At 39.4% G+C, this 27,877-nt stretch overlaps 1 protein-coding gene across 1 annotated transcript in view; it reads left to right on the forward strand.

The window, feature by feature from the left end:
- Positions 1-27,877, forward strand: part of LOC127635315 (nuclear receptor coactivator 2-like) — a 147,342-nt gene that overhangs the window by 14,846 nt on the left and 104,619 nt on the right. The window contains 1 exon segment of the mRNA XM_052115246.1: positions 27,165-27,251. The gene's annotated coding sequence lies outside the window, so the exon portion shown is untranslated.

Raw genomic sequence — 27,877 nt, forward strand, 5'->3', positions numbered from 1 at the left:
CACCGTATCGGCTCGGGATCGGCTGATACTGACATTTCTGATATCTGAATCGGAAGAGAAAGTGTTATTGGTGCATCCCTAAAAAAATTTCCAGCAGCCATCACTCCAACACATTATCCTTGAGTAATCATGCTAAATTGATCATTTGGTACTAGAAAATCACTTGCCATTAAAATGCACATTTGACAGGAAAGTGTTAATTTAGAGAGTGGGGTTCATATGAAATTTATGATATTAACAACAGAAACATCTGTGGAAAAAAATGAACACCTAATTTTATATGGCTAAAGTGAAATGTTTTGAGAGTGTGTCTAAGGTCTCCATTACAGATTCATTTCATTAGGCTCCTATATACTGATAAATCTACAGTCATCTTGGAATTTCCGAAGGCAAACAAAACACTTACAATTTCCTACAATCAGAGAGCATTACAAGAGAACAGGCGTTTAAATACATTTAGAAACTTTTTCTTCCACAGCTACCATAGTTAATACAGGACAGTTAGTGTTACTGCAGTAAATCCATGCAAATGTTTGTAGCCTGAGTGTTGTGATCTGAGAATTGGAAAGCCTTTGTTTTCTCCTGTTTTCTTTGTCAATGTCATTTTGAATGTTGGGGCTGTTTATTTTAAAGTAGTTTCATCACCGAGACCTTTAAGTTTTGCAAAAGACAATTCTGTGCTGCATTGAAATGGGTTTCAACATAGTCTGTGTGGTTGAGACCAGTCCACGAATTACCGCACCTGCTCTGCTCACGCGGCTCTATCCATTGAGCCGTTTTGATAAATGGTCCATGTAGTGCTGTTTCATTCCGATTTTAAAGCAAGCATAATGCGCACCAGAACATGCAGATGACAGAGGAAGGCTCATTAATATTCTTAAGGAAAGCACTAACTGGTTGGTCAGTGAAACGTTGTGATCCCCTGCCATCCAACGTTTCGGAAATGAGCTTGCGGGCCACAAGAAATGAAGAAAGTGTTTTATGTGGTGATGTCACTGAGTATGTGCATGTATTTGTGTGTGTGTGTTCTTTCATGGTGTACAAAGCACACAGCTGACTGGGGCTGACAAGCATTATGTTGCTTCGAGAATTGTAAATGAACCTTGTGAAATCTAAACAGTTGGGCTAGTAAATCAGCGGCGCTGCACCACTGCAAAATGCATATAGGGGAAATACTGTAATGGCTTGCGAACATTGTTTCATATTGACTTCAAGATGTTTATCAGAGATTATTTAACTCTAAAACATAATATCTAAAGACCTTTAAAATGCTTTACCACAAACGTCCCATGATGCACCTTCTTGTCTTCAGAGGTTCGTAAAACTTTTAAAGACGCATGACAAGTGCAGTTTTTTTTGTCCTGTGTTTGCATTTTTCATGTTTAGGTGGGACAAACTTTTAATGGCTCTTCTCTTAAAAAAAATAAAATAGCCAGTAGGCTTTAGTTTTGTCACAGCCATTAACCTTCATTTGGCAGACGATTATAGTGGGTGATATTCTCAACAGAGTATAACCTAGAACAGCCAGCCTTAAATGTGTCATAATGTTCTTGACAGTCTTTTTGGGGAACCATTGCTGATGTTTTCTTTTACTCTCAAGCAGAAAACCTCTTTCATTGCAAAACTGTCATTTGCAGCAATGTATGTGTGGTCTTTACAGCCCAGTAGTGCCTCTGTTTATTTTTGTTTCTAAACTCATCTTACAGTAAATGGCTTGGAGTTACAATCATGACATTTTGGTTTATTTTTAAAGCCTTAAGCTTGAGTGGCCAAAGCACTAATTTTGGATAATCGTGGTATTTGACAACCGGAAACTGTAATACAATATCACAGCCTTGATTTTGACTGGCAGAGCGATGACAGACACTGCCTCCACTGCGAGAACTCCGTACACAGAGGCAATTTTCTGCAGCAGCTTTTGACTTTTCCCTGTCTCATCCAATTACGTGTCCTTCTGGAGAATCACCAGTATTCCTAATCAGGTAATGCAGGATTTGTAGTTTTCCCTTGCGACATGCTGAGCCTGCAAACGAGCATGCTTTTTAAAAGGGCGAGAAAAAACATTTCTTCCCTTGTTCACTCATTGAAGACAACACCCGAGCATCACACCCTGTCTCTCCACCCACTTGTCAGGATGGTAAATAAACCAGTACATTTTACAGTACACACAATTTAGACGTACACAAAGCCTAGAAGGCACATATACAAAAAAGATAAGCATTGGCTTCCAGCTGGAGAGTAGAAAGAGAATGATAATCACATGTGGAATTAGAGCTAACACAAAACAAAAGATGAAAATTGATAATTGAGGGTTTTCTACAGGGTTAACAGGAAGAGTGTTTAGCCTGACGCTTGACATACAGATGGGCTTTCATGAGGTCTGTATTGCCTCATATCATTGGATCAAGAGGATGTGGTACCATGGAAGAATGTTATCAGTGTTATAGAAGTCATAAGATGCAAGATCTCAATTGATTAATAAAAATATTCTGATGGAAGGGACATTTTTAAAATTGAGTTGGTGGTTGCTTGAATGATTAGTCGACTGATCTGTGTAGGGAAAGTCCTGGCTCTGATTGGACACATTTCTTTGTGGGCTTTTCATTTTTGGGGGTTTTCAAATGAAAAATAAGATTTTCATCCAAGTTTTATTACGACCCCTTCTGTAAAAAGACGTGAGTTTTGTAAAAATTGTATGGTTTCTACAGTCATTGAAAACCTGGAAATATCAGAAAATTTTAGAATAGGAATTTCCAGGTCTATAAATTTAAAGGAAATTAATAAAATCTTGTGAAGTCATAGAAACATTTTGACTTGATCCCAAAGCAGCTCCAGAGTAGCTTGATACATTTCTCGTTAGTAAGAAGATATTTAATTTTGCTTTCTATTTAACTCTCGAGAGGTTGATGATGAGTCAGGGTTCACACGTGTGACTGTGGTTACAAGATACCTTGTGCAACATACAGACAAGGGGATGGACAGGTGGCGGTTTTGGATCAGTTGGTAGTGCGGGTTGTCCACTAATCGCAGGGTTGGTGGTTTGATACCCAGCCCAAATGACTTCACATGCCGAAGTGTCCTTGGGCAAGGCACTGAACCCCAAGTTGCTCCCAATGGCAGGCTAGCGCCTTGCATGGCAGCTCTGCAGTCATTGGTGTGTGAATGCATGTGTGAATGGGTTAATGAGACGCAGTGTAAAGCGCTTTGAATACCGCTAAGGTTAAAAAGGTGCTATATAAGTGCAGACCATTTACAGGATTACAACCAGATTATTTAACTGAGGTGTTTGTAGAGTTTTAGTCATGTTTTAGAGAGTAGGGCTGGGCAATAAAACGGTATCGGTATTTATCAACGGTACAACTTTATCAATAACGATATAAAAAATGTTTGGAATAACTCTCGATAGTTTCACTTAAATGCATTCAAATGTAAATAGACATGAAGTTTGGTTGCATGAACAACCCTCAAGCATGTGCCATCCCTGGATCATAAACAGCCTCATATGCATCATATGGCTTGATAAAGGAGCATGCTACGAGTGACAAGCAAACAGCCAATAACAACATTTTATTTTGTTTTTGACTGTTAAAAGATTTTCTGTTTTGTTCCCTTTACAAAAAGCTTCACTACGATGTTGCGCTGCTAAGCGCTACGGGGAACAGCTCTAGCTGTGAGCCAAGCTGAATAATGTGTGAAACACGTCAATGAACATTGACCGGAATTTATAGCCTCGGCTGATGTAATCATTAGATGCACCTGCGGCCAGGCTATAAATGGATATGTCACCAGGTATCGTCAGAAACTCTTTTTTCAGAGCGATTCTGTTTCTGTGTGTTTCACAAACCCTGTCAAAACTTTCTTTCCTCTGTTAGGAGATAGAATCAGTTAGGCAGTGTGCAGTGAACGTTGTTCTTTTTTCTCTTCTGTTTAGAAAATATAGAGAGAATGACTGAAAGTCGCGAAGCGGTGCGTGTTCCCTCTTCTCGCTCTATAGCTGAAGATGACACACATCAGTTTTTGCTGTTTGTTTGGGGGTAAGAGCACGCTGCTCTGGCGTTGCAGCAGGGTGGGTGCGAGCACTGCGATTTGCTTTAACAGGCAGAGTGCGTCGTGCTTCGCCTCGCTTGCTTCCGGAGTCAGCACTCTCGAATGGATTTGGCTGAGGAGCAAGAGACGGGTTGATCCCTTTCTCACTCTCTCCCCAAACCCAGCTGTTCCTTCACATGATCTCGACGCTTCTTCGGATCATGAGGTGGATCGCGATTCTCTTCCCGCCTCCGAGCTTTCCGTCCGCGATAAAAAATCTACAGAGGAATTGCTCGATGTTGTTACTCGTGCGGTTGCCAGATTGGTCTGGCCACACGGAAAAGAGACCCCCAAACGCTCCAAACGATCCAAATTAGGGGATAGATTTTATCTTCCAGTCTAAGAAAGGGAACGCCTCATGGGTTCCTTCCCTTCTTTCATAACCTCCATGAAGAGCTTTTTCGCTCATGGAGAACCCCTAAAAAAGAAAAAAAGAAAATATATATATATTTTCTTCCCGTATTCACATACCCTCGACGTCATTATATTCGACTATCGTGGGTGCTGAGGCACGGCGGTATTCAGTGATGCTGCCGGTCGAAGAGACGCTATGGGCTATCTCTCGCCGGTCTCGGCATCGTCACTTAGAAGCCCTCTCTCCCTCAAAGCCTTGTAGGACAACCTCCACTTTAGTGGGAAGGGCTTATCAAGCAGCAGGTCAGGCTGGTGCTGCTCTGCACACTATGCTGCTCCTCCCAGGGATTGGGGACAGTCTCGCCGCCCTCGAAGCCCCTCCATTCCCGCAACCTCTTGGTGTTTCGGGTTGCAGAGGCTTCCGTCAAAATTGGGTGTTTTCGCTGTTCCTGTATGTTATTCAGGACGCGAAACACCCGACAACCCCTCAACAGGAAGTGTTAAAATATAATACCCATCTCAGAGATCCTGGCAGTGTGGAAACTTCTGCCGGATATATTCTTTTCTGTGGGTCGTATAAGGGCGTCAGGATTTAATTCACTCGCCGCTTTTCCGTGTTTCAACGGCGTGTTCTCACTACCGTAAACCGGATTTCTTTTTATGTAAAAAAAAAAAAAATAACTTAATCTCCTGGTTAAAGGGGCCATGGTATGTGTTCCCCTTCCAGAGAGAGAGTTAGGTTATTACACTAAATACTTCCCGTTTCCCATGGATGGTGAGGGGTGGCGTCTGGCTTAGATCTTAAAGCTTGAACTACCCGTGGGTGTTCAAGTCCAAGATGATGCCTGTCAAGACGGTCGTGTCTCAAGCCCTATAACTCGTTTGGCTGGTCACCATCGATCTTATCATCTGTTTCTCTGGGGTTGAGGCTCAACGCCAAGAAAAGCGTCCTCTCTCCCACTCAGAACACTGTCTATCGGGGCATTGTATGGAGTTCAATCTCAATGCGGGCACAACTGTCTCCCGCTAGGATTGAGTCCATTTAGATCACCCTGAGCAAAGTCAGGCTAGGTCAAGGTTGCACTGTTATCAGTATCAATGATTTCCAGGTCTCAGGGCGAATGCGTCCACAGTGATCCCTCTGGACCTTCTGCTCATGAGACCGTTTTTGTTGTGGCCAAAAGCCAGGGGATTCTTCCAAGGGCCAAAACCCCTAGGCTAAATAGGGTTAAGCGCCTCAGGCTTTGTTCCCTTTCTATGTGGTTCAGACCCCGGTTTTCTGCCTTGGGTCCCACTCTAGGTGCGTCTTGTTGTCGCAGGCTGCTAACGACAGAAGCCTCCGTGATGGGCGGGGTAGTGGCCTTAAGTGGTTGTCCAGCTTAAGGGGATAGGAGGGTCGTCAGCTCGGTTGTCACAGTCACTGTCTCGGGTTGATGGCTGTATTTCTGGCCCTGAAATACCTCCTCCTGAGGCTGCCATGTCTTGGTGCGGGTGGACAATGCAGCGGTAGCCTCTTACATAAATCATCAAGGAGACCCACATTCTTGTCAGCTGTATTTCTGACACGTTGGGTTCTCCTTAGGGCCCAGGGCAAGCTCCTGTCACTCAGGTCAGTTATATCCCTGGATGCCCGTATATGGGAGCAGATTTACGGTCCAGACAGAAAATACCAACGGGGGAGTTAAGAACTCCACCCTAAGGTAGTAGTTGCCCAGAGTTCGCCAGCAAGGGTTTTTGCCTCTTACTGATAGCACCACGCTGGCCGAACAGGGCTTGGTTCTCGGAGCTAATCTCTTCCCTCGACGGCTCGCCTTGGGCGATTCCGAACAGTGTAACGGTTACTGCCTGTTACAAGGCATACTGTCTTTTCTGGGGGCCTATGTTCATCCAAGCCACTAGGGGTCATGAGTAGCACTATCGTCTATATACCAATATTTGTCTGGAAAGATTTTCTGATCTTTTGGCTGTTTTTTTTCCCATTTTTCTTGGTGTGATTCTTGAAATACATTATATCCTTCCCTGGGTATTCTGCAAATATGATCCCCCTTTATTTTCTGTAACTCATCAGTTCTAAGCAGCTGGGACAGTTATAACAGGAAGGATCTTCTATCTCAGGCACAGGGCAATATTTCATCCCTGCCCCAAATTGTGGAATCTTTCATGTTTGGCCCCTAAGGGTACCAACTGAGAGACACAGGGCTTTCTCCTGAGGTTATCGAGACCTTTTTAAATGCCGAGCATTTTCCACTTGGAACAAGTTTGGGTGAGATCTTAGGGCAGAAGAGGACCTCTTCGCCTCTATGAATAGCGCAATGTCTCCTCTACTTCTCCCTGAAATCACCCAGCCCCCTTGGGTGTGAACATTAAGACACATACATGACCCAGAATGCGTCTGTATGCATTTCTTTCCCCGGTTTCTCTGCTCCCGGGAGTCTTGGCAGTGTTCACCAGCAAGGGTCTTGCCTCCTATTAATGGCGCTGTGCTGGCTGAACAGGATATGGTTCTCGGAGTTAATATCTCTCCTCGACGGCTCGCCTTGGGCGATTCCGAACAGGTAGGACCTTCTTTCTCAGGCTCAGGGGACATATTCATCCCCGGCCCGAATTGTGAAACCTTTCATGCTTGGCCCCTGTAGGGTACCAACTGAGGTTCACAGGGCTTTCTCCTGAAGTTATCGAGACCATTGCAAGTGCTAGGGCTCCCTCCCTTGGAACTGATCTGGGTAGATTTTACAGGGCAGAAGAGGACCTCTTCGCCCCTGTTGATAGCGCAATGTCTCCTATTTCTCCCCGAGTCACCCAGTCCCCCCCCTCGGGGGTGCTGATCGTGGTGGCGCATACATGGCACAAATGCGCCTGCATGCGTTTCCTTCTAATACGTTCAATTACAGAACCAGCTAACTGCCAGTTTGCTTCAGTTCTGGATTTTCAGTGGAAAGAACTGTCAGCAGGCACTTGCCTCGCCACTGCCAGGTTCTATGTGGCTTCCACTTCGGTTTGCCACGCCTTGGTGGGCGGGGTGCCCTCTAAGAGGCATCCTTGCTAGGACCTCTTCATAGGGTAAGACCCCCCCTTTTAAAACCTCTAAAACGTTTGGTAGACTTCTGACTCTCAAGATGGTTTTTCTTATGGCAATTACGTCTCTGAGGAGACTTGGGTACCTACAGGCTCTGTCTCTCTTGCCAGCCTGTTTTGAGTTTCCCCAGGTAGGACCAAAAGCATTCTTTGCACCCTCACCCTGACTACCTGCCCAAGGTGCCTTTCGCGACCCTTGGCCGGTTATTCTCTAAGCCTTCTGCTCCCTGCCGTTTGTAACGCTGGAGCAGCTAAGACTTCTCAGACTTTGTCCAGTCTGTACCCGTCAGATTTTGTCCACCGCATTTGCTAGTGGCGTAAAATCAGGGCAGCAATTCTTCACTTGGAAGCCATGACCGGGTGGCGGTCACGTCCTGACAGACTATGTCACTTTGGGTGAGGGACATTACTGCCCGGGCCTACGAGGCGCGCGATCAAGCTTCGCCAGTAGGTTTTAGGGCGCACTCTACCAGAGGGCTCTCCTCCTCTAAAGCCTTGGCTAGAGGTCCCCCTCTGCAGCAAGTTTGTGGTGCGGCAGGTTGGTCCTCTCCACACACATTCATCGAACTTTATGGGTTAGATGCTTTGCTACTCCGGGCTCTTATGCCCTTGAGTCGGCATCTCAGCTCATGCCTGAACAAGTTTGTGACGCGGCAAGCTGGTCCTCTCCGCTCACATTCATCAGTTTTTATGACAAGTTTGTGTTGCGATAGGGTTCTCTTCGCACACATTCATCGAACTTTATGGGTTAGATGCTTTGCTACTCCGGGCTCTTATGCCCTTGAGTCGACATCTCAAGCTCATGTCTGAGACCTCTGCGCTTTTGTGAGTACACTGCACAACCGTTGGGGTCCGGACAGCCCCAAGTGCGGCGGCGTGGGTATTGCGTTCCCCATAGTGCTTAGCAGCGCAACATCGTAGTGAAGCTTTTTGTAAAGGGAACGTCTCGGGTTACATGTGTAACCCTTGTTCCCTGACAAAAGCGCAACGAGATGTTGCGCTGCTTTGCCGCACTGGGACGTCCCAGGACTGCTCTTCAAAAAGAAGTATCTGACGACACCTGGTGACGTATCCATTTATAGCCTGGCCGCAGGTGCATCTAATGATTACATCAGCCGAGGCTATAAATTCCGGTCAATGTTCATTGACGTGTTTCACACATTATTCAGCTTGGCTCACAGCTAGAGCTGTTCCCCGTAGCGCTTAGCAGCGCAACATCTCGTTCCGCTTTTTTTCAGGGAACAAGGGTTACACATGTAACCCGAGACGTTTTCCTTAACTCTTTCCCCGCCAGCGTTTTAAAAAAAAGTTGCCAGCCACCGCCAGGATTTTTGACGATTTTCGCTAAATTTTAATGGCCCGCAGAATATTTTCTTCCATGAATATATGAAGATGCTATATATCAAAATAAAGATCTGGGCCTCTGCTTTTAGGAAAAAAAAACGATTTTATTTTATCTTCATTTGTTCTTTTTTTATTGCGACTTGAACAGAGGTAGGTTTTGTCAAAAAACAACATTTCAGACAAAAAGCTGAGAAAAAGGCATGTTTATGTCTGATTTTTTGAGCTTCTCATACTCCACTTCTTCATGTTTGAGACGATCGCAGTCTGTTTCTTTGATCAAAGAGTCGCGTACTCTTTCAAAACATGTGCAGGGGTCTTCCTTACCGTATAACACCTAAAACACGGAAACCGGAAAATTCCGTGTTTGGCGGGGAAGCGTTTTTTCATAAAACACGGAAAATTCCGTGTTTGGCGGGGAAAGAGTTAATAGAGTGGGTACATTAAAAATACAGTGGTTAAATTCCAACCTTTTTTCTACTGGTCTTTGTTTAAAAAAGCTTATTAAAATGAATCTATAATTATCAATACCGAATGATATGAAACATTATACCTTGATACATCTTTTACCTGTATCGCCCAGCCCTATTAGAGAGAGTTTATTACCTCAATAAAATCAACATGCTGTGGAATTTACTGCTTAGTATCACAATAACATGGAACATTAACAACCAGATTGGTGGTACTTGAGCCTCATGTTTAATCCTAAATTCATTGCTGTAGCCCAACAGATAAAAGTCATTTCCCATGTATAATAAAGCAATAAGCCATGAGGGGCCATGCTTTACAATGATTTTACCCCTAGTATCATTCAGAGCACCTTAGCAACCGCATAGCAATGTCCTGGCATTGTGGTGGTGAGTTTTGCACAAGCAAACACCACACATTTTCTTTAAAAAGTAAAAAGGCATCCAGTGAGGTTAAGTTGTTTGCTTTGTTAGACCATTAAATCTTGACTCAATAATACAATCAATAATCTGACTGATGAAAATGCCAATATGGAAGGTTATATTTGTATTCGGCCTCTACGTCTGGCGTATTTGGTCAATTTTGAGTGAGTAAAATAATCTGCAAGGCCGATGTAATCTTTAGCCCTTGAGTGATATGATAATATGTCTGCATTCTCCTGACATAAGCCTTAAGTGACAGCCCCACTGAGGTGACTCGCACCTGCTTCAGGCCAGAAGGAAACGGAGAGGATGATGGGGAGAGAGCAGGATCTCTTTCCATGGACATAGGGTTTAGACAATCCCGATCACATCCAGTTACAGAGCTGTTAAATGAACTTGACTGGAATACGTGAGTTGTCAAAAATATGAGTAATGGAAGAAACCTCTGGGCTCCTTTTTTTTCAATGGCATTATATTAATGAATGTGTTAACGAGGTCAAATCTTACATTTAATTTTTTTTCCTTTTAAACACAAAACTAGTAGTCCAAGGCACTCAAAGTAGGTTAAACGTTTAAAAAGCCTTTGAGTCATGGCTGTTAGGTTTAAAACATTCCACAAATCGATGCTTTGCAGTTCAGAAAGCTTTAAAAGGTTACAACATCGTTGCTGTGATGACATAACGCTCTAAACCTGTAATCTGCTAGAACAGTATTCTGCCACAAAAATTACGATTTAAAAAACTTTACAGGTCAAATTAGAGGGAGGTTTTTTTATGCGATATGCGATATGATGACATCATCAGAGTGTACGGAACATCTAAAGTAGGGCTGCAACAACTAATCGATAATAACCAATAATGAAAATAATTGACTACGAATTTCATTATCGATTATTTGGATATTTTCGGGAAACACGGAGAGGCCCCTTCAGTGATGTCACTTCAAAGCCAAGTGAAAAATGCGCTGCATGATGAAACTCCATTGAAAAACAACAGTTCAAACGGAACAAACTTGACCTAAGTTGTCCAGCGCACAAAAGCACTTTGTAAACAGTTCAAAGAAGATCATAATAAGCACAGTTTAATGTGGAGTGGTTGCTGCGTCAGGTCCATTGACAGAGTGCTTGTGCTGTTTGTTTCATGCGTGAGTGTTGTTTCTCTCCATCGAATCACTTACATTTTCTAGAGCCCAACCGATATGTGATTTTTGAGACCGATTACGGATATGGTGGCCGATATAGTACATTTTTTAGCTATGTGAATTGTGCACTGATTTTGCACCAATATGACTGCAAAGATACTTAGAAGGCTGCTTTCTTAAGCAAATATTTTTATCAAAGATTATTTGACATTATTATTATACATTGTCAACAAATTCGAGAAATGAACACTGAATCAATAAAGAATGAATAAAAATACAATAAATAGCTAAATAAACATTTGTACTGTATGTTCAGTATCAGTCAGTTGCTGACTATTTAAATAAAGAATAACTTCAAATAAATAAGTGGCTAAGTAAACATCAGTAGTACTGTTTAGTATCAGTCAAATTCTGACAATTTTAATACTGCCAAACAATTAGGGGCAGGTTGTAAAACAAGAAGCATTTACACCTGCTGAGTCAAGAGATAAATAGCAGCAGCGGTGTTACACCGCATTCTGATATACAAGTTCAGGGGAACCAGACTTTTAAATATTACATTTTGTAAATGCAACGACTGGAATTGTTCGGATGAAGGAGAATAAACTAAATCGGCTAAACTGCAAATCCTGAACAAAACAGTTTGGTGAATACATGTTTACACTTTAGCTTCCACTCAGCTGACAAAGTATGAAAGTAGCTACGTGATTAGCTAGTTAGCTATAAGCTTGTTGTCACGGAGAGTGAAAGATGGTCATTGTTTATTTACTTTCCAGCGTTGCGTCTCACCAACTAGGTAACAACGTAGCACGAAATCAACACTAAACAGACACAAACCACCACTGCAGCGTTGTCTGCTATGCTGCAAAATGATGCTCTGATGCTTATCTTTCAGTCTGCTAGTTTACTGACTGCACTGACAAACTATAGCTGGCTAACAGCAAACAGATATGATAAACATGGTTGTCAGGGACAGGGTTAATATTATATTAGTTATATTGAAAATGGAAAATTATGGGGTCATTGTTTATTAACTTTCCAGTATGCATTTCACAAACTAGTTAGCAACTTACCTTGGAGACACTGCTTACCTCCGCACTGTCTGCAGAACCACCGTCAGCTCAGATCTGTAAACAATGGAGTCAGATCCTGATCTGCTGGACAAACTACATTATGACATCAATTCTAAATCACCCCAAGTATTGTTTTCTGCTTTATATGTTCTGAAAAAAACACTTTTTTATATCTGAGCATATTGGAAAACATGTACCGTAATTTCCAGACTATAAGCCGCAACTTTTTTCCCACGCTTTGAACCTCGCGGCTTATACAATGACGCGGCTAATATATGGATTTTTCCCGCTTTCAAATGTTATATATATATATATATATATATATATATATATATATATATATATATATATATATATATATATATATATATATATATATATATATTAAAAAAAAAAACATTCTGTGACGTGCTCAGTTTTTTGGCGGCGTGAAGCTTTCATTAGACCAATGAAATTGCCGAACGGGTAAGGTCAAAACAACTTTTTTTGTTTACTGTTTAGATTAAATCGAGTTTGCTCAAACTTCCCATCATTCTGATTACGGTAGTAATATTGTCACCCTCACCATGGCAAAGACATGGAGAAACGCATATGATGCTGCTTTCAAGTTGAAGGCGATTGATCTGGCTGTTGCACGGGAGCTTGGTCGTAATGAGTCGATGATAAGATGTTGGAAACAGCAGCGTGAGGAATTGACTCAGTGCAAAAAGACAACTAAATCTGAGGCTATTCAACTCCGACACCGAAGGAGGTGACTTCAGTGGTTTCAGTGCACAGGACGAGGAAGATAGTGACCAATGACTTTCTTGGTAGGCTACTATTTACTGCAAATGTTTTATTACAAACCGTGTGTGGCAGCGGGGGCGTGGTCAAGCGCCCGTCCGGGAGAGAAAAGCTGTAAGGGCGCTTACACCTGCGCTAAATTATGTCTAACACCGGTGTCTAATTTCAAGTGCCCTGCTTCACATGTCCTTCTTTGGAAAACTGTCACACGGGCACCAGTGTGACAGTTTTCAGCAGGGCACTTGACGTTCCAGGTAAGGCTTTTAATGGCCACAGCAATGTTTACAATCAATTTTATAAAGTTTCTCAATTCTTCTATGTGCCAACACTAGACTGACGTGTGTCACTCTCTCAGCTCTGTGGCTGCTGCCTTTTTATGCCGCTCTCCCCATGCTTACTGAAATTAGACACCGGTGTTACACATAATTTAGCTCAGGTGTAAGCGCCCTTACCGCTTTTCTCTCCCGGACGGGCGCTTGACCGCGCCCCCGCTGCCACACCGTGTTTCGTTAAAGCCTATTTATTTTTGTTTCAAGCCTGAGTAAAGTTCATTTGTTTCAATGTACCGGTAGGCACCTGCGGCTTATAGACAGGTGCGGCTTATTTATGTTCAAAATAATATTTTATTTAAAAATCAGTGGGTGCGGCTTATATTCGGGTGCGCTCAATAGTCCGGAAATTACGGTACACCGATACCAATATATCTGTGAAAGGCTAATATCGGCCTGGCACTACTGTTATATGTTTTATAATGTAAACATGTTATGAATTCAAATCAGCCATGTATATCATGAAACAGTTTGTTCTTACCACAATTTATTGATGAGCAAGTTAGCACGCACATCTGTGTCAGTCAAACCGATCGCAATGGAGAAGGGTAGCAACATAATTTAAATCATACCACTATTTCAGTTTCAATGTAATCAGTTGTGCAGCTTTCATGGATATCAGACCAAAGTCTCAGTATTCAAGGTGTGCCGGTTTTTAAAGTGTTTTCTCCTGCTCATGTAAGCGCATGTAATACAGATGAGACTTTTCAGCGTGAGAGTGAATTTACTCAGGGTTTACAAATGATTGTACTATATTAAACTGTATGTAATACTGAATATAATTTATAACAAGGGTCCTGATATTTGAAAGTCCTCTGATTATGTCACATGTAATTTTAATGTTATTTTACTGTATAAACATACAATATTTTTTAAAAGAATAGTTTAGAAACTTGTAATTAGTGAAAATACTATTTTAAAAACTATAATATTAAAGTACTTAAAATGTATGCAATCAGTGACAGTGTACAAGGATATTTCTCTATCATAATTATGTATTTTTCAGCTGCTTATGTATTCTCGTGTCACTATTGCCCTCTGCTGTGTTGATTTTTTATGTACCACTCCATGCCCTATGAATCATTTTACTCTTTAGTTATGAGCTTTTTTGTAAAGTTTTACAAGTAAAGGAACTGTAGTAATTTAAAATCTAGTCGCCATTGGCGACAGTCGGGTTGTGTGCGTTCACATGCGGTTTCATCAGATATAATCTTGTGAGTTATTGAATACATCTTTTGAGCGTATGCCAGTGTGTCTCACACCACTTTTCATCCGTTCCGTTGTGATGAGCTCACTGCACCACACGCAACAAACCAAGCGTGAGAGAGTCTTCTTCTTTCTTTTTAATGGCGGTTATTGACCACGGCATGGTTTTGCGCACAGCCGTTTCTTTTTACAATTCGAAAGTTGCATGAACAAATTATACTGCTATTGCTGTAGCTAACTATAAAACTAGTGGGTCCGTGTCGAAAATGCAGTGATGCTGGTAGTGACGATTCTCTCTGACCAATCAGTGATCTGTGATCAAGGTTTTGACATCACATTTAGTATCGGCTTGGCTTGCTTGGAATCTCGACCGAGGTTGTACTAAAACATTACCAGGTACTAGGTACTATCCACAGTGGGAAAACCCCCAAAAAGCGAGCAGAGTCGAGTTGTACCGTGCTGTGGAAAAGCCCCATTATTTTTTTAACCAATTGGCACGCCATACTATTAGGACTCAAGCCTCCGCTGTCGCTGCGTGTTTAGCTCCTCCAGTGTTTGCTCCGAGCCCCTCAGAGCCCAGAATTTTGCGCTATGTGACTATAAATGTATATATTTGGCAACTGGCTGGTAAATGTTTAGTTTTCACTCACCAGTGAATGAATTGTGTAGTATAGTGTTGGATTATTCAGCATCGAGTTCCTTTAACTGCGTGTTGAGATTAAAAGTTGTGCTGTTTAATATGTGTCCAAAGAAGAGATACACGTGACCAGGGCTGGACTGGTAATCTGGCATACCGGGCATTTTACCGGTTGGCCATCGCACTTTGCGGCCGATAGGGCGGACTGGCCACCGGGAGAACCGAGTGGGACAAGCTCAAATGTGACCAAAATAATGAAAACGAAGAAAATATAATTAGTAAAATGTATATTTTCATATTGTACCTAGTTAGAATGTCCCCTGTATAATTCGCAAAATCAGCTTGGAGAGAATTTATTTATGCTACATATTTAAAACCATATTCTTCATGATTATTTTAAATATTTTTTATTCATAAGTTTTTAAAGACTTAAAAAGAAATAATAGTTTATTTCAATTTTATTATTTGATTTATATATTTGAAGTTAAATATGTATAAAATGACTTTTTATGGTGTATGAAGCACACATGCAGAAAAAGCACACCTTAAAAAAATGACAATTTATGACAATTAATCATGAAAGCCCTTCACGAGACAATCGTCACAGCCCTAAAACAGACAATTAATTGTCATAATCACAATTATTTGTTGGACAATGAATCAAATTTCATAATCATGACAGCTGTACCTATATCTCAATCCCTATCAGTTAACTGTGTTGACCTACATCACATGCTGTATAGTGTATATATCACTATTATATCAGCCGTCTGTTGCCCAGCTATGTGGTTATCATCTCAGCCATTGAAAATCCTTCTTTAAGTGTAATTTCTAGAGATGTCTCTTTACTTGGGTGTTATTTAAAAGTATTTCTGTAATGTGACATTATTGAAAAGAATAAGTGGTAAGTCAGTCATTGCTGTGCTGCTTTAATATATTGCATCATAGTGGCCAGTGGGTGAGAGGATGGTTATGGGTCTGTGGTGCTTCATATCACACTAACACTGATGTGAACTTTTGACCCAGACTGTGCAGATAGAGAGATTGTGGGTGTAGGAGAAGGGAATGCAAGTCTTTCCACTCTGTGTCACAATAGCCTAGTTTCCATCCACTTTTCGTGCTATTTTGTTATCGAAAAGTGAAAATTCGTTAATTCGGGAAATTTGCTGTCTTCTGCCAGTTTCCATTTAAATGGCCTTTTATCGATAACAATGGTGTGTGTGACATCATGCCTAAAAAAAACAATTTGTTGCATAAGTTTTGTTTTATTGCAAAAGAAATCTACACTTAAGCCGTTTCCATATAGAAATTAGTGTTTATCGCTAATTGTGCACCTTTCGCCTCCCAGATGTCCCTAAATGTTTTTCCCCTAAAGTTATGGTAAAATGGGGAGAGTATTGAGACAATTCATTGAAATTAGCCAGCTTAGTGTAATTTTAATTTCACAAAAAAATGCAATCAGAAGACGAGAAATTACAATCAAAAGGGAACAGTTGCCCTTCTGATAGGACTGTAATATCGGCCATGATGTTGCGCCTATAGCAGGTCAGCACCGGTTCCGACCCCAAAGCAAATCGCCATGGCCCTGTTCAAGCTGGCAACCTGCACCAAGTAGTGGGGAAACTTTCAGTCGTCATATAAGGACCATCTATCGATGTGTAAATTTAATTTAAATAAAATTTTAGCATCATAATGCAATTTACATTTTCTGAAGAAGCTCAGCAAACATGATCCGAGGTAAAGAGGGGTAGATTTGAAATATTTAAAAGTTTTAAAATGTTCAAAAGATAGTTTTCTGAAAGTGAACTTCGCATTGGACAAATAGTTTAGATTGTTTAGAGTCTTCAAAAAAGTGACTTTTTTCATCTACAGAACAGGGTAAGGCTAATTTAATTTTGTGTAAAAAAAAAAAAAAAGGTGTAGTGTATATAAGTCTAAAATATTAATACAAAATTCACTTGATAGTTAATTATTTTATTTGATGCTTTATTCGTTCGGTAGGCTAATTTATTTAATTAAATACAGGTACTTTTGCTGGCATTTTTTCAAAAGTATAAACAATCATTTTATAGAATTGGGTTTAGGGATATCAATGATTAACCGTTAATCGGTTAATTGCTGTTAAGAATTTCACTGATTAAAAATGTATTAACCAACAATGTATGTTATATGTACCATTTCTCCGGAGCACACATAGCCTATTTTAACTTTTATACCACACAAGGGCGTACTTCACATTTGCAGTTGAGAAAAACGACTGGCACGCAATAAAGGAAGAAACGGTCAGTAAATGGTGAGGCAAGATTAAGAGGGCAAAACGTAGTCCAGCGTGGGAGCATTACACTGTAAAAGAGGACAATGCTCAATGTAAATTTTGCAACACCGTCTTAAAATATAGCTCCAGTACAACGTCATTGTTGTACCACCTGAAATGTCAGCACCCGACGGTTGCAGTGCAAGTCGAAAGTGGAACACTGTCCTCCCAACAAACGATCACGTCAATGTTAGCTAGATGAGGCTGTAGTGATGTATGTGCAGAGGCAATAACTCAAAGGCTATGCTTTATGGTGGAAAAAGACATGATGCCTATAAGCGTGGTGGACGGTGAGGGATTTCCTGAGCTACTGAACTATATTGAACCAGGCTATTGCATCCCCAAGGCTGGCCAAGTTGGTCAGGCAATATTTGTCCATCTGTGCTATCAGAGAGAGTGTTTTCTGCAGCTGGACTTGCATTGAACGGACTGTGCGCACGACTCACCCCTGAACACGTGGATATGCTCATTTTTCGAAATAAAATTATTTATTTTTTATAAAAACAGGTGAAATATGTTGTGGTGCGTTTAATACTATTTTACCGCACTCACAACTCACTCCTGCCCGTGTAGAGATGTTAATTTTCAAACATATACAAACCAGTAGGATTTCAGTTTATTGTGGATTGGTCTTTTTTATTTTCATTTTATACAGCATTTTATGTTTATTTAAAAAACGGGTTTGATTTTGCCTGTGCCCCATTTCACATTGTTTTTTTTGGTGGCGCCATTTTTTGAATTAGCACAGGCGTAAATGAGCAGTCATTCCTAGCGAGAACCTTACTGTTTTATTATTTTGTTTGTTTAACTAGTTTGTGCTTGTATTGTTTCAGTTTTGAAATGTGAATATCAGATATTGTGATCTCTAAAGCTTGTGACTTTCTGTAACATGAAATCCATTTCCACACAAACTAAAGTGCTCCTTTTTGAGTCAGTGAAACTGACAGTTGAATCAGCCATCTGACTGATTTATCATGATTGAGGGACTCCACTACATAACTACAGGGACATAACTACAGTGACCAATCAGGTCAAGATCTGCTGTGGGCAAGAATGAGCATGTGACACAAGAAACTGAGGGAAATTCCTCCGGCGTGAGAAAAAGACTCCTCTTTAACTTCCCCCAATGTAAAGATAACTGAAATATTTCAGAATTCATCTGATTCTATATACTGTATATAAAGATGACTCCGTCATAAATGTTTACATGGTATGTACATTTTCTCTGTTTTGTTACACAAACAGTTACACAAAAAGCTTGTGTAACTGTAGTGATTTTTTTTTTTTATAGAAACACCTGCCCAGAGTGCTCTTATTTAATGTACCCTTCAAAAATATGGTGCAAAGTCTTTTCTTTTCCTTTTGTGTTCTTGTCACTGGGTGAATGGTGTTGTAGCCGGGCAGCTGCTTTGGAACTACATGCAATGTCTGGTCAGTACATGACATCATTTGACAGTGTCATGTAGTGCCCTCTCCTAAGGTTTGTGTTCACAAGCTCCCAGGAGAGTTTCTGCAGAAGTCAACAAACCCCATTAAGGCATTTACTCACAATTGGAGAATTATATCTATTTCTATATGCGAATGCAATTTCTACTTTGTTGAATGATACTTGCTGCAGCAAGTCTTTTTTTTTTGCTGTCTTCTCTGAGGATAATTCTGGGATCAGGGAGATGATTTAAACCCATTTTTTTCTCTAATTACTTTCTGAACATAATTAAAAAGGCATACTTCATGTTACTATCTAATAAGCTTGAAACGATTCCCTTGTGAAACAAGAGGCCCTGAAGACGTGTGGAACACTATTCAATCTTTATCAACCTGATGATGATTGCCATTTTTTCCCTTCCTGTTTTTTTTTTCCTTCAATTTTTTTCCTCTCCTTATGATGTTAAGCTCATTTTCTGTCCCTAAATAATCTTCAGAAAAGTTTATGTGCCGATTGCTTTATACAATTTATACTTTGGGGGATAACCGTTAACCTTGGCCATTTGGATCTATGAGTTTGTGTACAGATAAGCAAGCCCCCATAGATATCCTAACCGGCAAATATGAATTCAGATGTTTACAGAATTGGAATGCTGTCATTTATGAGGTTCTCAAAATATTCCCTGCTAATAATATTCGCTTTACTAAGAAAACACCTGAGGTTGTCTGAGTACGGTATGCTTTTGGGTCCTTTTAGGGGGGTCTGAGACCACATGGGTTGTTCACACATACACATTATACCGCTCTGAGAGCAACTGAACTAGGTGTGAAAACCCCTTTTCAGTCTCTTGTGGACTGTACTGCAGTTTGAAGTGTTTTTGGATCGTTCCGTGGGTAAAATATGTCTAAGAACATTCAGTTTACAAAGAACTCCAGACAGCATGAGTTGTGGAAAATCAGATGTGATCAAAGAGCTTTACAGCTTTATACCATTTGTGCCATTGAAGAGATGGTAAGTCTAACCATCACAGCCTCGTTGTTATTCCCATTAAAAATCAAAGATGGCACTAGCGTGAATAAGGTCTATTGCTTGCTAGCAAGCTGGTTTAGAATATTTGAATGTCTATGCTTCAAAATCTAGCTGTCATACATTTCAAAAAGTTCAACAGAAGTATTTCCAGACAAAACTTACTAACTTGTTAAAATGTGCTATCTACCAAAGTATTAGCGTTAGTCATTTGCTAACTAGCTGATTTAGAATATAATATAGAATATTTGAATGTCTTTGCTACAAAATCTGTCATGTATTTTAAAAGTAAAAAATACAGTATCTGTAGACAAAACTTACCCTTAATGTATCAAATGAAAAATATTGCTGTGCTTGCAGTGAGTAGACAGAGCACATAAATATTGCTATGACAACTTTCTGAAGAAAAATATGAACAGCAGTTGACATGGGACAAAATGTGAAATTCATGATGTAAATAAAGTGATAAAATGTTCTTGAATGCATAGGGGTCATTTTGACAAAATTTACGAAGACTTTGGGTAGTGGTACAACATTTTTATTTTGTTTTCTGAACGTGACCAATTTTTTACAAAAGTTTTTTTTTTTTTTTTTTTGGAATGACATTCCCTAAATCACACCCAATCGGTAAATTTACTTCAGATTTTCCCCCCAAAACATTTTTTTTTACTTGTTTTGAATTTAAGTATCTGTGAACTCTGTCCTGAAGACCACTCAGGACCATAAACCATAGCTGGATTCTTGAGAAAACACTTGATTTTATTTTCTTGGTCATTTAATAGTACATCTCCTTGTTTCCTCCCATTGTTTCTTCAGGTTGTTTGAAGTGAACTGAGCATACTAGGGCTGCACAACATATCGAATTTATCAAAATATCGCAAAGGCATGCGATAGTAGAATAATATTAATATAGGAACATTTAAGGGGACACAGATAGCAGAGAATTGACTGGCCGTGACTGTGTGTGCGTGCAGTGTGGAAACGTGCTGATCCCGTGAGTGCTTCAGGGCTCGAGATTTTCCCCATTCATTTTCTCTGTTGTCATTTCAACGTTAACAGACTGAGTGATAACATGAGAGAAGATGTATTGTTTGAATTTTGTGATAAATTTACAAATTGAAAGCTGAACTAAAATCGTGTTTCTCTTAAATGTACTTCTCACTCAAATGATGGAGCATGTCACATTTGTGGATATGTTGCTATAACTGGTGCTGTTCAGTGCTTCACCTGCTTTAAGTGTGTGCAGATAATAATGAGAACAAATGGTGGTTTATAAAGTCAAATTTGGCTTGTGTATTGGCTGCTGCGGATCTGTGTCGGTTTCTATTAATGGGTAGTCCCGTGGACTAACAACAATCAAAACCAAAGTAGAAAGTGAATGGCTACGGCAAGTGCTTTTGGACATCTGTTGTCAACATCATTTTTAAAATAAAAGTCCCACATTGAATGAACTCATTTTTATATTAATACAAACATGAATTACATTGTTGAAATAAAGAAAAGTTAATAAATTAAAATTAATAAAAAATAAAATATATTACTAGACTTTTTGGATATCAAATAATGTTGTGAATTTTGCATTATATTCATATGGTCAGATATGAATATTTCATATCTGCTACATAACTAATGGTAAAAATGTGTAAATTATACACCGTCTGTATGCAATTTGGAACAAAACAACTATATTTGTTATATCTTGGATAGATGGTCCTTTTTTATTCCAATAAACTTTATTTGGGCGGTGGGGGTTCCTATGTTCTGCATGCTTCTATGATGTCATCATAGAAATATCGTATTGCATATTGCATTTTTCAACAACTTATCTCATATCACATTTTTCAACAATATCGTGCAGCCCTAGAGCATACTGTCCCTTATGCCCAACTTGATGTTTAGCTTTCATTAACTTTCTTTTATGGAGTGTTTAAACTCAAGTGTATTGTAGAATCAAATACAATTTTCCCTTCTTAACTGCCAAGATGGAGATGGCCAGTTAAATCCTATTTCCAGCTCTGCTTCAAATGCTTCAAAAAGTATTATTTGTGAATAATTTTGGTAATATTAAATAAAATATGAAAACATTCTGTATTATGTAGCACACTAGTGTGCCAGGAAGTTTGTTTTGAAATGCTTTTATTTTGTACAAAATAGCACAAAGTAACACTTTGGGTGTTCCCAGTCAAAAATGACCAGCCATTGAAAATGAATGGGTTAGATAAAAAATAAGAGAAACATTTAGTGTTCAGGAACATGTTCATCATGTTCATGTTCACATATGTGCACGTGTGCTTGCAAACATAAAGCCTCAGACATGTGCATGCGCACCAACACAAACACACATGCTCACGTACATGCACACACATCAAAACTGTCTTTGCCCCAGAGTGACCCCTCTCCAATATATTCTTTCTTTGATAATATTTTTTCAATAAGCATTGCGTGTTTGAAATGCAGAGCACGCATTTGCAAGGCACATGCAAAAAGCTATTTTTAGTCATGTGCATGAGGACACTTAAGCACCAGGTGTTCATTGATTTGGTTTGTTGTTGATTAGAAAATATATTGGAAATATGATCATTGGAGAGGGGTCACTCTGGGGCACATTTCTGGTGTGTCTGTGGTATGTTGGATGGACGAAGGAATGTTGGATGCAGTTCCGGGTAGGATGAAGTTCATCTCTGTGAAAAAGAAAGCATGTAATACTAAAAAGAGTTTGTGCGTGTATGTGAGTATGTGTGTGTGTGGGAGTGTGTGTTAGTGCGCATGTGTGCCCGTGCACAGATCCAACACCTTTATGTTTGCAAGCACGCATGCACATATATGTTGTCACTGACATGTAAGAAAGCATGTAAATCTCAAAGAAATGCTAAATGTGCTAATTGAAATAAAACAAGTTAATCCAATATTTGTTGATATTATGGCGTAATGACTGATTTATAAGCAATTTTTAATAGGCCGGTCATTTTTGACCGGGAACAACACAAGTGTAACAAACGCACCGCAAACTTTGGGGGAATTTGTGATACCCTGTATGAGCAATGTCAGTAAGTTTTAATCCAATATGATAACAGTAACTAGCAAAAGAAAATCCTCTTCGGGGTCGAAATGACCAGAACGTAACATTTAAGCTAAGAGCTTGAAAAAGATTACTGCTCTGTATGGTCTGTGGCAGAAATATCTACCATCATCAATTGAAGTCTATCTTTAAAATGTCTTTCAAAGAATGTTCATTTGTGAGTTGCACTTATGGGGGGGCCAATAATATTGGCCCTTTTGTGAGGAATTTCTTATTTTGGAGGTGAACTATTTACTAATTGAATTGCTATTGATTTCCTGTTCTCTCTCTCAATGGGAAACATTTTTAAACACTTGAATATTTGGGTTCCCAAGAACAATGCTGAAAAAGACTAGTCTTCCAGTCTTTGTGGTGGACCAGCATAGCCATGTTGTTAACCAGCACACATTCTTTTGATAAAGCTGGTTGACCATGGAAAGAGAGAATTGCTGGTTAATGTAGTTAAGAACCCAGTTAGAGATGCCAGCATCCCATGCTAGAGACGAACATCAAAAGCAACATGCTGTTCAATGTTGGTCTTTTCAACAGGGAACATCAACCTTGATAGGTGACCTCTATGGGACCGGGTCTACTCGGTGACACCAGAGCATAGCTGCTGTAAGATTGGTCCTCTTAGGGCTGGAGCCGGCAAGGTGTTGTTATTAAGAATAGCCACACTTTGCCTGTCAGGTCTGGGAATACTCAGCTGTCTCTTTCTCTATGGTTTGCTGATAGCTCACTGATAGAGGACAGCTCAAGTGCTCATAGCCAAAAAACAAAAAAACTCTTACACTGAGGACAGTTGAAGGTTTGCCTTTAAAACTATGAAGGTTATTTCCTAAAAAATGTCTTAACTGGTTGTTCTCCATAAATTGTTTCTATTGCACAAATCAGGAATTATAAAGTAGTATTTTTTTGACCTACAGACTTGATCTAGCTACACTGCAAATGTATCCATGTGTATAGTGGTCGACCATTTTCTTTTTGTTTGGTTTTTGTTTCAGTTCAGTAACTTTATTATCCACAATGTGGAAATTTGTCTTCAGCTTCACCATAGACAGTATAAACACAACACATCAACATTAAACAGCATACAAAAAAAAAAACAATTAAACATGAAGCACTTTCAGGGCTCGACAATACGACTGCCCGAAGGCCCAGGGCCAGTGTTAGAGAGGTTCGGGCCAGTTGCTAGAATTGTCACTTGCCCGATCGGGCCAGTGCTGCATTTTATAACATTAATGTTCGCAGACAACGAGCGAGAGAGCAAAAAAATACACTGAATGAACGAAGTCTTCTAACCGAGCACTCGGAGACGAGAGAGCATGATTTATATTTAGTTTGCAATGATGCATGAGTGCATACTATACTGGAAGCGGTGAGGAACAGTCTCGTGAGCGCATGAACATGCAGACACAGAGCGCAATCTCCTAGATGGGCTTCAGCCCCCCTAAAATTAAGTAACTTTGCCTATCAGCACATAACCGTTCTAAACAGCTGCAGCTGCAACACTGCACTTGTTTGAATCATGAGGCAATTTGTTTGCTTTTCCCACATGAAAAGACTGACTGTAGTGTGAGCCAATTGCATTGGAGTGTGGGCTGTGATGGAGCATATAATTGGTTTGAGCCACTGAACTAATACGCCCCATTTCCTCATTCAATTTGTGAATGAGCAAGGATCAGCGTCTTATTATGACCGATTGATAGAGGCGGCATGTCGCTCCTTTAGTTCGGTAATCCCGTTTAACAAGGAGAGAAAGGAGCTGGATTAATTAAGAATAAAAGTGACTAATGACATTACAATGACATCAGGACGTAATTAAAACCTGTAATTACTTTCAGGCTATGTTATCTTTTTTGTATATTCCTTGATGGTCATGCACGGCAGTTCAACAAATTATATGCCTTGTCATTTGCAGGGAAAACACTTATGATATTTAAACACTGATAAAGTCTCTTAGTGGACACGCTGGTTTGAATAAAGTATAATTAGACTTGTTTCATCCTCTGTGCTTTATCATTGGTTTAATGACTCAAAACACATGAAAGATGTTGATTTGCTTCCACCTAAGTGTGATTTACAGAAATGGTGTGAATGAATCTGAATGAATCGGTAAACAAATATATATATATATATTACTCACACACTGGCAGCCAAAAGTTTGGAATAATGTACAGATTATGGTGTTTCGGAAGGAAATTGTTACTTTAATTCACCAAAGCGGCATTCAACTGATCACAAATTATAGTCAGATCATTACTGATGTAAAAAAACAGCACCATCACTATTTGAAAAAAGTATTTTTTGATAAAATCTAGACAGACCCCATTTCCAGCAGCCATCACTCCATCACCTTGTTTAATAATCATACTAAATTGATCATTTGATACTAGAAAATCACTTGCCATTATATCAAACACAGCTGAAAGCTATTTGGTTCATTAAATGAAGCGTAACATGGTCTTTGTGTTTGTTTTTGAGTTGCCCCAGTATGCAATTAACTGGCATGTCTTAAGGTCAATATTAGGTAAAAAAATGGCAAAAACAGATACAGCATTCTCTAGAAACTCATCAGTCAATCATTGTTTTGAGGAATGAAGGCTATAATATGCAAGAAATTGCCACAAAAAAAATTAAGATTTCATACAAAGGTGTACACTACAGTCTTCAAAGACAAAGGACAACTGGCTCTAACAAGGACAGAAAGAGATGTGGAAGGGCAGATGTACAACTAAACAAGAGGATAAGCCTCGCATGTCCTCAGCTGACAGCTTCATTTAATTCAACCCGCTCAACACCAGTTTCATGTACAACAGTAAAGAGAAGACTCAGAGGTTCAGGCCTTATGGGAAGAATTTGCAAAGAAAAAGCCACTTTTGAAGCAGAAAAACAAAAATGAAAAGGTTAGAGTGTGTAAAGAAACACAGACATTGGACAACAGATAATTGGAAAAGAGTGTTATGATCTTAACCCCATTGAGATTTTGTGGGATCCTGTAAGGTTCATGAGAAGTGAGAGACAGGAAGTGTGTGGTGAAATGTCACCTGAGTATCTAGACAAACTGACAGATTTTTTTGATGAAAACTCTGAAGTAGTTTAAGAAGTTCTGAACATTGTTTTCAAATTGTAATTGTAATTTTTTCACATTATTTATGTCCTGACTATAATTTGTGATCAATTGAATGCCATTTTGGTGAATAAAAGTACCTATTTCTTTCCATAAGAGTAAAATCTGTACATTGTTCCAAACTTTTGGCCGTGTGTGTGTGTGTGTGTGTGTGTGTGTGTGTGTGTATAATGTATATATAAAATATTTAGCTTTGGACAATATTTATAAGCCATGACGTATCAGTTATTTTTCATTTTTATTTTGGGGCCAGTGAAAATTTTGTCAGGGCAAGTAAAAGTCTGAAGCACTTGCTCGACCGGGCCAGTAGAACAAATTATTTCAATGGTAGACACAATATCACAATAGCAGATGAAACAATTAAATAATAGCAAATGAGATGTACAGAGAATTTAAATCAAATTGTGCATTATCCATTGACAAAAGTTGTCGTTAGATTTTGGAACTTTAACATGAATGAATTAGCACTATCTGCCAATGCAGATAATCTCAAAATGATTGATTAATTGGCTAGGCTGTTAAATAAGTCTATCCTTTATGCGTGTATTTTAAATAGCTGTTCTCAGATGCACAGTTTTGAATAATAGACCTTTTTTTACAGACTGTGATGACGCACTTCTTATTTACCTTATTTAGCAGCGTAAATCTAGTCAAACTAGCAAACTTTTTTTTTATATGATAATTTTTTTATATATTGAGTGTAAGTTTATAACATTATGATTTGTGTGGTATTACCCTGGAATTAATAAAAAAAAAAAAGAAGAACCACAGCTGCGAGGAGGTTTCGATTACAGCTGCTGAGAGAGTGATAGTAAATTTTACAACTTCTCTGATCTGTCTTAATTTACCTCTCTCTATTTTTTTTCTTCCGGAAAGTCATTCAAATGTTATAGTGGATTTTTTCGTTTGCTCTTGGAGCAAATGGGTAAGTGAAAATAATATTTACTGTTGTCTTCCTTTCACTCCAATAGCTGTCAAAGTTTACACTGCAATTATTTACTTCCACATTCCAAAACCATGTGAAAATGGTCCAAAGGACTGACTTGTCCAACTGAAAGGGAACTTCCGTGATGCTTCATTCTGATTAGAGCTGCTGCTCTGCTCTGTACAAAAAACTGTTTTCTCAGTTACCAAGATAAAGTATCACTAATGGCACAAACTTGCTCTAAATGTAAAAAAGCATCATTATTCAGGATTTGATATTGAATATTTTGCATTGCTCAGATTGCTAAATTCTAAATATCTGGGCACATCTCTAGTTCAAATGCTGACTGGATGTTCTTCTCTCTTTCCCAGATTGAAAGAAGTGAAGAATGCCCAAAGATTTCCACTGGTCCCATTGCTGCAGAAATGCCCTGAGGTCGAGTCTGGACTGAAGCCAAGGTGAGCTCAGCAACCCATGATTAACATGGAGTGTCTCTCTATCTCTTACCTATCAATTTGTTGGGATAATTCAGTCAAACCATGTCTATTGTGTGCGTTTTGTGAAACTTCACTGTGGGGAAATGAAGAAAACACTTCTATTATATACTGCGAAAAAAATGAAAGTGTGAGTTGATGTGGTTTGCGTGGGAGGTCTGATGTCATTTCCTCCCTGTTCTGGGTTTGAACAGCAAAAATTAACCTTGTTTTTTTCTCTTGTTTGCATCCAGATCTCTTCAAATTGTTCCCTCTTTCCTTCATGCATTTAACTTGAACTCTGTTGTAGGTCTGGGCAATTACATTGAATGTTGTCAATATAATTGTGATTGCTTTGCTGGAGATATAAAATTTAAGCAAAATTGTGAATATTGCACTGATTTTAATGTGGTTTTTAATCGTGAACATGATTAAATACAATTCTTCCTTGTGTTCATATAGTAAAAAACATTGTGGAAAACACGCCTTGTTTATGTTAATTCGATTTTTACTCTTTTAGTTCTTACATTTAAACATTTTGTATCTGATTTAAAAACACCCTTTTAAGTCATTTCAGAAAAAATATATAATATTAAAATATGTAGATTGAG

This window comes from Xyrauchen texanus, chromosome 42 (assembly GCF_025860055.1).
Source record: "Xyrauchen texanus isolate HMW12.3.18 chromosome 42, RBS_HiC_50CHRs, whole genome shotgun sequence".
Taxonomy (NCBI): Eukaryota; Metazoa; Chordata; class Actinopteri; order Cypriniformes; family Catostomidae; genus Xyrauchen; species Xyrauchen texanus.